Source organism: Acomys minous (genome assembly GCF_964271855.1).
Source record: "Acomys minous genome assembly, chromosome: 14".
Taxonomy (NCBI): Eukaryota; Metazoa; Chordata; class Mammalia; order Rodentia; family Muridae; genus Acomys; species Acomys minous.
The window spans coordinates 80,121,536-80,134,434 of NC_140496.1; positions in this window are offsets into that span (position 1 = coordinate 80,121,536).

The window sequence follows — 12,899 nt, forward strand, 5'->3', positions numbered from 1 at the left end:
ACTCCGCTGGGTCCAGATCCGCCCATCGTGATTTTCTTCTCGTAGGTTTCTAGGACCTTCTGGATCCTTCTATTTCCCCATTCTCCCATATTTCTCTCACCTAGAGTCCCAATAGGAAGTCCTTGCATCTACCTTAATCTCCTGGTAAATGAAGACTTTCATGGTACATCCCTTTTTGACTAAAATCTACTTATAAGTGAATATATACCATGTGAGTCTTCCTGGGTCTGGGTTAACTCACCCAGCCTGATCATTTCTAGTTCCATCCATTTGCCCTCAAATTTCAGGATTTCCTTGTTGCTAATAGCTGAACAGTATTCCATAGTGTAAATGTACCACAGTTTCTTTATCCATTCTTCTACTGAGGGAAATTTAGGTTGTTTCCAGGTTCTGGCTATTATGAACAAGGCTGTTATGAACATGGTTGAGCATACGTCCTTGTTGTGTGGTGGATCTTCTTTTGGGTATATTCCAAGGAGTGGAATAGCCGTGTCTTGATGTAGCCCTATTCTCAGTTTTTTTGAGAAAGCTCCAGATTGATTTCCAAAGTGGTTGTACAAGTTTGTACTCCCACCAGCAATGAAGGAGTGTTCCTCTTTCTCCAGCATGTGCTGGAGTTTTTTATCTTAGCCATTCTGATGGGTGTAAGATGGAATCCCAGAGTTGTTTTGATTTGCATTTTTTTCTGATGACTTAGGACACTGAGCATTTCTATAAGTGTTTCTCAGTCTTTTAATATTCTTTTGTTGAGCATTCTGTGTCTAATTCTGAGCCTCATTTTTTAGTTGGGTTATTTGGTTTGGTGTTGTTTAATTTCTTGAACTCTTTATATATTTTAGATATTAGCCCTTTGTCAGATGTAGAGTTGGTGAAGATCTTTCAGATTAAGTGTTTCTTGTTTCTAGTCCAAAAGATTCTGAAACAATTGATCTAAATGCACAGTCATGTGCTTTTTATGCATAGGCTGAGTGAGACCTAGAGCTTATTTCTTGTGCTTTGTTCGTGAGCAAAATTGCTTCTAGTAACATCCTGTAAATGGTGTGTGTCTTTATATACTGACTGTTAGTAAATATCACAAACCAGGCCTGCTACACTCTGTGACACACAGGTAAACTTAGTGGTGTGTATCTGTAATCTCAGAATTCAGAAAGGAAAAATGTAAAACTCAAGTTATAGCCCAACCTAGACAATACCACAACAAGCTGCCTAGTTTTGGATTAATGAAAATTGAATGAAAACTTCAAATATAAATATTCAAAACCAAAAAGATGTCAAATCACCTTGATTGTTTCCAAAGATATATTCTGTTTGTGCTAGACTCATAGATTTAACTTTCAGAAAATGTCCCTGGCACAGCTGTATCCACTGGAAACGGTGACATTCATGAAGCCAGCACAGCTGCTTGACACAGCTTCAGCAAAGCTGAGCCAAATGCTGTGATTTCTGTCGTTCTTTTTCTCACTTTTTGGTTTTGTCTTATTCTTGTGGACTTTGTGCATTATGATTCATTTTTTGTCTTTTCCTGAGAAAATTTGCCTGTGTCATTTTAGGAAATAATTTTATCTGGTTTCATTTGGAAATCTTTCTTAAGCCATAGAGATCATGATTAGCAAAGATGGTAGAAATTATTTTGTGAAGCCATGACTCTAGGAATTTTTGGGGGGAGGGGGTTGTAGGAACCAGGCCCGACTGGGCTGCCTGCCAGTCTTGCTGTTTCATGTCCTGTTTCTAGCAGCTTCCAAGTCTGTGTTTATCTTGGTTAGCTAGTCATGTTTACTGCTCTGAGAACGCGCCCCTCTCTTCCTCGAGACTTGTCCTCCTGTGTGCGATTACCTCTTGAGGGATTTCACCTGGGAGCAGGATTCCTGTTTTGCTGCCTATACGAAGGCTCTTTGGAACTCTGAAGGAAGGAGACTAATATACCGCTGCCGCGGCTGCTGCTCTCTTAGCACGAAGGACCCACTGTGTTAGTGTGTGTGTGTGTGTGTGTGTGTGTGTGTGTGTGTGTGTGTGTGTGTGTGTGTGTGTGCGCGCGCCCGCGTGTGTGTACATGAGTTAAATTCGCAATCCCTCACCCTCGACTCAGTACCGCGGTGGCGTGGGCGCCACAGGGGGTGGCATCTGCCCCTAAGCAAACTCAAACAGTACAATTGGAAGAAGGTAGACTTGGAGATAGTTTAAAGCTTCTGACTGGTCAGGAAATTGGTAACTTTAACGATAAAGGACCATACAGGGTATATTCCTGGAGGAACAGATCTCAGTAAATGAGAGAGATTGACCAAAATAACTTTTGCTATTCAATAGGGCAGATGATAAAGGGATATATGTAAAAGGAGTTGGGAGTTAATATTTGCTATTCATAAAAAGAGTTTCAGATTTTTTTTCTTTTTGTCTGATGTGCTTTAAAATTGCAAATACTGCCAGTCTAAAAGCAGGCTGTCACATAATAAATGTGTTTGCTTTGGCAAAGCCATTCTTTAAATTCCTTGAATTGGAGTTATAAGGCTGATAATAAAAATGAAATCTGTTCTATTTGAATTTTCTAATTGTGAAAGAACTTGTGATCCTGGGCATGTAATGAAAATTCAAACTCATGTCCAGTACAAAAATGTTACTCCTTGGATAAACATTAAACTGTTTTTGTTCTGGGAAACCTTTATCAATAATGACTGATTGCTAGTCAGTCAGAGCTGCAGCAGCCCCCTGACTACAGCTGCTAACTCACTCCTGCCTAGCACACTCCTTATCTCCTCTCAGAAACCCTGCGGCCCCCAACATGTGCCTAAAGCGGTTATTCTTATGATTATATCTCAGTTATTACTCAGTCATTCAACTATTTTTACAGCTGATATAGGTACCTGGTATGTTTTGAACTATTTTGTATAGACTAAGGAAAATAGTGTACCAGCTACCATTTCCTTGTACCCTTGATAAATAAAAACACACATAAAACCCACTGTGGCATTGTGACCACATGGTCTGATGCTTTGTATTAAATGTGAATTATTTTGCTTCCTGAGGTCTACTTGCTGTCTTTTATGAGCAAATTATTTTGTACCTGAAGTAACGCTATGTAACCAGGCCTCCATAATTATCCCAGGTTGACTAAACAAAAGGCCTACACACCTGGGCCAGACAGAAGTGAGAGGTAGAGCTTAGCTTTCAGGCTTAGAGAGGACAGAAAGTTCATGGGAAGGGCAGAGACAGGGACTGGAGGAGAAGGAAGTGGGACCACCATGGGTTAGGATGGAGCGAGCCATGTGGCCAGAAGGAATTTACTCTGAGGATCGGCCTGGTGAGAAGCCCAGCTAGAAAGTATGTTCAAATATTTATGGGGTTATGGGAAGTAGCACAAATAGGAATGATTAAAGCAAATGGCATGGGATATGGTGCTGGGTGTTAACAAGGTAGCTTAGCGGGTAATATCTGCCCAGACCCAAGTGTAATAAGGCTTTTAAAAATTCTATCAAAGTGTTATTTATTGTTTGATAGGGTGCTAAATAATTATAAATTATTGAAATTAAACATTAATGGCCTCTATTTTCTATGGCAGTTTGCATTGTTCAACTTACTTCTTATGGAAGAGGCCCAATATTTGGGAACATAAAATATTCCAGTGTGGCTGGATCAGGTAGTCTGGGACTAGTCATGAGCATGGTTGTGATATTGTCACTGAACACATATGTACTCCTTTGAGGATTTCTAGGCCAATGTATGCCAAGGAAATTTTCCTTTGAGCCTCTCCATATACACATCTCAATGGCAAGTTCAGTGTGGAAGTCATGCAACACTTACTAGTAGGCTAAGCTAATTATTTAAGAATCTGACATGACTTTTAAAGGAAAAAATTAGAACATTTAGAGCTTGGTAACTATACTTGTTCCTAGGTAGCCAATTTCCTTTCACTTGTGTACCTTGCAAGGCAATACCCAACTACTTTCTGTACCTATAATATGTGTTACTTGGCCTTCTGTAAGCCATTTCTGAACTGTTGTTCTTAGTCATGTAACCACACCTCAAAGGGGATCATGGAAATATTGTATATCACAGATGCTTCATTTCAATGATAAGTTTGTAGTCAATAGCAAATACATTTTGGATCTAAAATAATTATTGATATGAACTGTTCCTCTCTTATAATATTTCACACTGAGAATGTTATATAGTTTTGAACTTATCTTTATAATTCTTTAACTCATATTTTGTATGAATCAGTTTAATTTTCAGAAATATTTTCCATTGCGTATTTCTGGCTTCTTTATAAAAAATCAGGACTCCATTCCATTGATCAACATGTTTGTATTTATGCCATTTCCATGTGGTTTTTATTACTATAGCTCTGTAGTAGAGCTTGTAATCAGGGCTGGTGATATCTCTGGAAGTTCTTTTATTATATAGGATTGTTTTAGCTATCCTGGTTTTGTTGTTGTTGTTGAGTATTGTCCTTAAAAGGTCTGTAAGAATTGTATTGGAATTTTTATGGGGATTGCACAGTCTATAAATTGGTTTTTATAAGATGGCCATTTTTATGACATTAATCATACTGATCCATGATCATAGGAGATCTTTCCCTCTTCTACTATCTTCATTTTCTTCAAAGATTTGAAGTTCTTGTCATATGTCTTTTACTTGCTTGGTTAGAGTTACCCCAAGATATTTTATATTATTTATACTGCTTTCCTGACTTCTTTGGCAGCCCAATTATTGTTTATATATACAGGAGGGCTGATGATTTCTTTGAATTAATTTTAAATCTTGCCACTCTGCTGAAGGTGTTTATCAGCTGTAGGAGTTCCCTGGTTGAATTTTTGAGGTCACTTATGTATGCTATCATATCATATCATCTGTTGGTAGGGATATTTTCATTTCTTCCTTTCTGAATTGTATCCCTGTTATCTCTTTTAGTTATCTTATTGCTCTACTAGAATTTCAAGTCCTTATTGAATGCAAAGAGTGAACTGCCTTGTCTTGTTCCTGATTTTAGTAGAATTGCTTTGAGTTTCTATTTATTTAATTTGATGTTGGCTGTAGAATTGCTGTAAATTGTCTTTATTATGTTTAGATATGTCCCTTGTATCCCTGATATCTCCTTTATCATGAAGGCTGTTGAATTTTGTTAACGACTTTTTCAGTGTCTAATGAGATAATCACCCCCCCCCTTTTAGTTTGTTTATGTGGTGGATTACAATGACTGATTTTTGCATGTTGAACCATCCCGGCATCTCTGGGTTGAAGCTTATTTGATCATGGTGAATGATCATTTTGATGTGTTCTTGGATTGATCTTGCTAGTGTTTTATTGAATACTTTTCCATCTATGTTCACAGTGAAAATTTAGTCTGTAATCTTTCTTTGTGGAATCTCTGTGTGGTTTGTGTATCAGGGTTAATGTAACCTCATAAAAATGAATTAGGCAATGCTCCTTCTTTTTCTATTTTGTGGAATAATTTGAGGAGTATTGGTGTTAATTCTTCTTGAAAGTTTGGCAGAATTCTGCCTTAAAACTGTTTGGCCTTTTTGGTTTGGAGGCTTTTAATGTCTGTTTCTATTTACTTGGGACTTATAAGTCAAATTAAGTTGTTTATCTGGCCTTGATTTAAGTTAGCAAGTGTAACCTATGGAGAAAATTATTCATTTCTTTTAGATTTTCTAATGTACAAGCTACTTTTAAGGCCAGGCTCCAAGAGAAAAATTAACAATACAAAATGAACTTTATGGCATTTTTGAGGTTTCTTGTCTCATAATGTATATTCGGGACATTTATTTATTCAATTGTTTTATTTTTCCAACTTTATAGATTCTTTGTTTATATACCAAGTGTTTAGTTTTATATTTTTATTGGATTCCTGTGTGGGAAAATAGCTGTGTCTCTGCATCTACATGTGTTTCAAGACCTTCTTCTTTGACAAAATTTGTCATTTTTGCTTTGTCTTTTTTACAACTGTTGGTTCTTGGTGTGGTGTGGTGTGTGTGTGTGTGTGTCTGTGTCTGTGTGTGTCTGTGTGTGTCTCTGTGTGTGTCTCTCTGTGTGTGTGTGTGTCAGTGTTCTCGTTGGAGCCTTGGTTATCCTGTTATTTCTTTGTAGACCAGGCTGGCCTTAAACTCACAGTGACCTGCCTTCCTCTGTCTCTCTGAGTGTTGGCGTTACAGGCTTTCAGCACTGTGTCTAACTTTAGAGTTTTCCTTTAGATGACTATTTTTTGTTTTCATTTTTCCCCTAAGGAGAGATAGAAAAATGTATGGATTTTGATCAGAGAGCTGTTGTAGAAAATTTCAGAGGAAGTAGGATAGGAATAAAACATAATCATAATATATTGTTGAATTATTGAAAAGTCTATTTTCAATAAAAGAAAAGCAGAGAATAAAAAGAAGTAAAAATAGTCTATTTCCCCAGGGAAACCATATAGCTGTTAATCATATCTCTCAAGTTCTTTCTTTGTAAGCAATATTTTGTAGATGTGTCTGCCCAATGGAAGAACAGGAAGTACAATACAAAATGAGGGGAAAGGGCTGTTAAAATATAATTGATAGAGTACTAGAAATCTAATGATTATAATTAGTAAAATAACACACATGAGGTTGAGTTTGAAATGTGATTCAGTAAAAAGAAAGTAAAATAACATAATTTCTTTTAAAAATGAAAACTTTAGAAAGGTATTCTGTCAAGATTTGGACAAATTTTAATCTTTAGGGAAAATTGAATTAACACCTAAGAAAGTAAAGCTGTCACAGAAATTAATGTTTTTGATAACAACAAATAAAGGAAACTCTGTGATTTAAATTTTTTAATCAACTTGCCACAAAACTACTAGTTATGTATAAGCCAAAGGTTATTTTAATGTTTTTATGTACAGTTATAAACTCAATGTTCCATTTAGTGTTCCATCCGATGTTATTATATTTCATTGAATTCTTCTTGGCCTTTGTCTGGCTAGATTTACAGTATTTTCTACCCTGTAGAGTCACTGTATTTTATTAATTGAAATAATTAACACCTTGGTAGAAAACTCCACATTGCATATGTTTTTTTTATTAATTTATTCTTGTTACATCTCAATGGTTATCCCATCCCTTGTATCCTCCCATTCCTCCCTCCCTTCCATTTTCCCCTTATTCCCCTCCCCTGTGACTGTCCCTGAGGGGGGGTTACCTCCCCCTTGCATATGTTTTATTAAAAGTTTTAGGCTTAGAATAATTTTGAACAATGGGTCTCTTTTCTGAGGAAGACTTTTCTATTTTTCTCCTTCTTCAAGGTGAGATTTCTTTTGACAAAACCCACTCAGACACCGTGTTCCTAAACCTCCAGCTTCTCTTCTAGCCACAAAGCTGATCAGAGCTGCCTGCTCTATGTGTACTTCCAGAAAGAAAACAGGAAACTAGCAGATGTGCGTGAGGTGAGCAATGGGGCTGGATTTGCTAGCTCTCTGAAGGGCTCCACCCTTCCTGTGGCAGAAGTGCCCTCAGGGCAGTTTTTAATTGGGTGTGAAGGAAGCTGCTTTGCCCAATGATGGAATCTGAGAAGAGCAGTATTAGCTATAAAGCACTTCTGTAATCCCTGTACACAATTGAATATTTATGTTTTACCTGACATTCTGTAATAGGATAAATGAATGCACTTTTATTTAAAGATAAAATGTCATTAAGTGATATGTACTAAGTATTTTTTTTACTTTCCACATCTCACTTTGTAGTCAGTCCTTTGTTTCCATGTCAGTTTCAGCTTGTTTTTACATATTCCACATTGCAATTATGAACATTATCCAGCTATTAAATAATGTATCTGTCACTTAATAATTATAAAGTATCTCTTTATAGCTATAGTAATTCTAAATTATCTTATTCAATAAATATTTCCCTAATAACAGTACACGGAAAACAATAGTCAATCATTTACATCACCACCACCACCACTAATAATAATAATAATAATAATAATAATAATAATAATAATAAATAGTGAAAGATTTTGCATTCAGGAGAACTGATCACACTGATCACCTACTTAATCCCCAAAATCCCAAAATACTTGCTAAATTTGACATTTTATTTATTTAATAAAAATATGGTTATAAAACAGAAACAGCTGACTAACATGTCATATACATATTTTGTGTGTGTGTGTGTGTGTGTTAGTATATATTCAGGTATACATGTTCATACATATAATGGATTACAGGCTAAAGGCCCAGTTATCTAGTGCTATTAAGTATATTTCTTGCTTCAAGTAACAACCTCAATTGTCTCTCCAACTTACTCTTAGAGACAGGCTTCTGGGTGAGCCTGGGGCTCACCAGGTGGCTAGCCTATCAGCAAGAGAGTGATCTGCCTGTATCTGTCTAGCAAATGCTGGGTTACAGATGTGACTCTTTATTCTTCATCTGCCTTTTATCCATTTATTTCAACAACAACAACAACAAAAAAAAAACACTTCAGGGAAAAGCAGGCTGTTTCCTGTTCTGTATTGACTGATAGTCACCAGACACGAAGGTGACCTGAGCCCTCCTCGGCCTGCAAGGAATTTATGGACAGTGTTCTACAGCTCTTACCTCTGATTCTTCTACACCAAATGAGCAGATACATAGCTCAGGTGTTCTTGTCAACACCAGTAGCTTTACCGCAGCTCAGCCCTCTAAAACACCTTGGTAAACTGTCTACTGACAGCAGCCAGAGACACTTGGGGATCCCAGGCCCCAGGCTCACAGCACAGATCTCCTGAGCAGCTCTAGGAGAAGAGATAGCTTGCTGCTACTATTTGTCTCCATAAATGTCACAGTGGGCATCTGATTGTGTCTGTCACTGGAGGCTCTGCATCTCAGTTTTCAGCAGACGCTAGGTGTCTGATGTCAGTTCCTCATGTTTGTCATGCAAGAACTTTTCAAAGTGACTCATCTCTCCCACCATGAAATTTGGCTTATTTTTTAGAGTTCCGTGGATATTTTTCTTGTTGCTCTTTGAGACAAAGTTTGTATACAAGATTAGCTGAAACGAACTCATTGCAGTTCTCCTGAGTCAGCACCCAATGAGTTGGTGTTAGAGGAATAGACCCACCTTCCCAAATAACATACCGTTTTAACCAAGTCTTTCAATGTAATTTGATGACAAACATACAGCAATAGCATTAATACCACAATCATTTTCTTTTTTATTTTAAAAATAATATTTTGTTTGAATAAATATATTTATCAGATATAAATATATCTTGGGCACCATTGTTCACACTTGCATTTCATAATAAGATAATACACATTATAACCATCAAGAGACTGAAATAGAATTTATACAAAATAACTATTTAACCTTAAATACTTATACAAAAATTAAGTATATATCACAGACTGTTATTATTGATGAGTGAAGACATATGTAGACTAGAGTCACACTCTACTTCTAAACTTAAGTATAGTCAGCAATAATTTTCCAAGCACTTCCATATAAATTTCATGCACTGTTCAAGACTCAAGATTTTGATAACTGCTATTGTTACTTGCTAGAAAGAAAAAATATGTTTAAAAGTATGAGAGTGAGATATGATATAATCCTGGTGTTCATTAAATTAACTTAAAACTTAAATGGCTAGAATTACAGGCTCCAGTATATCTATGGATAATGAACTCATAAAGTCACAAGAATTCTCTTAGATGTTTATAATAGTTTTAAACATTTGCACTTTATGCTTCTCACTCAATTTTCTTCATTTGTAGACAGTTATAGAATACTAGTGAATCTAAGGCACTCTGTTACCATGAAGGAAAATCATTTAAAATTTATTGTTGCTTTCAGAGGGTTGGTTACAGAATTGAACAAACCATACACACACCCTCACACACACATGAGTATACACACATAGACAAATACAAAGTAAAATAGTAATTATTGAAGATATTAAATACACTTGTATGCTGATGAAAGAGAAACAAAAATTCTACTTGTACAGTAGTAATTCATATATCTTTTTTCTATCACAAGATAGACTTATAGAGTACTACAAGATGTTTTCCATAAACATTATCAATAAATTGAATTTATGAACTATTACACCGGCAAAGGTAAATGATGGTAATACATTAGGTATACAAAGGGAAGATAAAAATACATTGTGAGCTGGTTGCTGGGCATAGATGCAGTGACATTTATGGACAGAAAGAGGGTTTAATTACTTGAAAAATCAAACATGTCAATATGATTGTTTTTAACAGAGCTTGATAACAAAATATTTCATTGACATTTTATTCAGAATATTATTTTAATATTTTAGGTGTCTAAGCATTGACATACACTATCTTCAAGGCTGGATTTATAACATTAATCTCCACTGCTCTTTTCTTTTTTATAGTCAGTTAAGTTGGTGTGATTTCTTCTACTTCCTAGGAAGGGTCTCACAGATCAAAGTGGACAGACAATACTAATAGTTGGTCATTATGCATCCCCCAGTGCCCATTCTTGATACTAATGGAAACATGACATGGTGGCATGGAGAAATCTAATTTGAACCACATAGTTCGTAATGTCTTAATTTCTGTTAAGTTTTCCAAAAGCGAGTGCACTCTGTAAATAAGTAATTTATATAAAGTAGCTACTTAACCTTTAATTACACTAACTTTAAGTAAATATCAAAGAATGTCATTAGAATCATTTTGTTTTCTTAATAAATTCTGAATGTAAATTCTGAAGTTTATCTGAATCACAACACAAATGTTTCCCTGCTTACTTGTATGAAAATTAAGCCATCTTGCTTTATTGTAAAGTTTAACAGACCACATTTTCATTTAAATACAAACTAGTATAAATGTATACATATAGGAAAATACTATTTCTCTGAAAAATTCCCCATTCAGAAAATGAAAACCAATTTTTGTCATTTTAATATTGCAGTTTTAAGTAAAGTTTTATCTATATACTATTGAAGTTTCTTTTTTCACACACAAAAAATAAAAAATTAGACAAAATTGAAAGCATGATTTGTTTGGATGAGCAAATATATTAGTACTTTTAACTTATGGCCTTCCATATTTTCATCCACACACAGTCAGAAGATGAACTTCTACACACCAGTGTCAACATTTTCTATTTCCAGATCACATCCACCAGAATGTCATCCCTAAAGGGAAAACTCCAGACAGAGCAGCCAATTTCCTGTGCACTGTGCATCTTCCATAGGAAATGTGCAAAGCATGGCTGTGACAGCTGTCATACTAGCCCCCAAATGTCATTCCCATAAGTGTGTCTGGTACCATAACAGGAAAGTAAAAATGCACAATGGAAAGAGAATTCTCATTGAGTTATCTTCCTTCAAGAAAATCTTAGTTATATGCAGATTTTAAAGCAGAGCAGGTAAAATACAAGTCTAGTAGTCATAAAAATAATACTGTTATGTAATGAAAAATTTTAATGCTTTCCATGTATTATGGTTTTCAGAGCTTTAAATATTACACACTTTCAATGAATAGACCAGTCTTCACATTCCTGTAGTTTTGTCCCCTGGTAGAATCTAGTTGTGTAATGTTGCTTTGTTTATAGAATTTACCTGGAAGTTTCACTTAGGGTCCTATGCACACACATACATACATATAGGATTTTATTCTTGCTATGCCTGTGTTCACCACACACAGACAGACAGAAAACACACACACACACACAGACACACACACACACACACACACACACACACACACACACACACACACAAGACCTGAGTTTGATCTCCAATTCCATAACACACAAATAAAAATGCTGTTGTCCACTGCTAGTCCCTAAGCTGTGGGTGGATTGTTTTATAAGTGTAGTTACCTCCACATAAAAAATAGTATGTTGTATGGATAACCAATCCTGCCTTTGTATGATTTGAGGTATTTTAATATTTCTTCACTTGAAGTCTTCTAATTAATTTTGAAAGTAAAAGATTCCCCTAAGAACATTGCTTGAGTTATATTACTTAATATAATTAAGGTATATAAGAATATACACTATGCAAGTACCATCACATTTCTGTAGCTTAATGCTACACAACTGAAACAATTTCCCTGCATTCCATCCATTGGAGAGTGGAAAACTGTGACTTGAAAGGCCTCTTTCATATAACAGTAATTATTCTACACAATTGGATACAACATATTATCATTTATGTTTCTGTAAAGCTGGTCTCTTAGATTTTATATGGAATTGACAGTGTACTTCTTAAATTTTATAATGTAAATTCTAGAAAGCAGGAGACCATGACTCATCTTAAAAGAGAAAGACACTAAAGCAGGAGGGTGAAGGTATGTGAGTTATTGTCATTTCGAGAATTCCAAAGTTGGTTCTTTAAAGCCCATCTGTATAAACTGTGAGCCCATATGTAATTCAAATGAGGAAGGTCATGATATGGTATACAGTGGGAAGTTTAGGGACACACAATGAATGACAATTAATTTGTGGTGTTTCTGGCAGTGTGTTGCACTGTGTGATTTCACTGCAGCACTGAAATGCTTTGGCTCAAATTCAAGATGAGACTCTTGTATGAACTGCAATGATCTTACTGAAAATTGAGTCTCTGCTCTCAAAGGAACATAATGGTTACTAAAGCAAAGATCTTTAATAAGCTCCCACCAGCATTCCTCAGCATGCAAGCATTAGTATATAATTAGTCTGTAGTGTGTTAGAACATTATGTTTGTTCTTTGAGTTTCTGACTAGAGTTTCACTCCTACTTTACAAGTACCAGAGTTTTCAAACTTTAAACTTCGCTCTCTAAAAATATCCTTGGTCTCTTTCAAGGTTCATAGCCTCTCTAAAATATCCACTGCCTGTCTAAAATACCCATACTCTCTCTAAAACAAATATATATGTTTGTTGTGTGTATGTGTGTGTGCATGTGTGTGCGCTCGTGTGTGCATGTATGCATGCGTGTGTGGTGTGTGTGTGT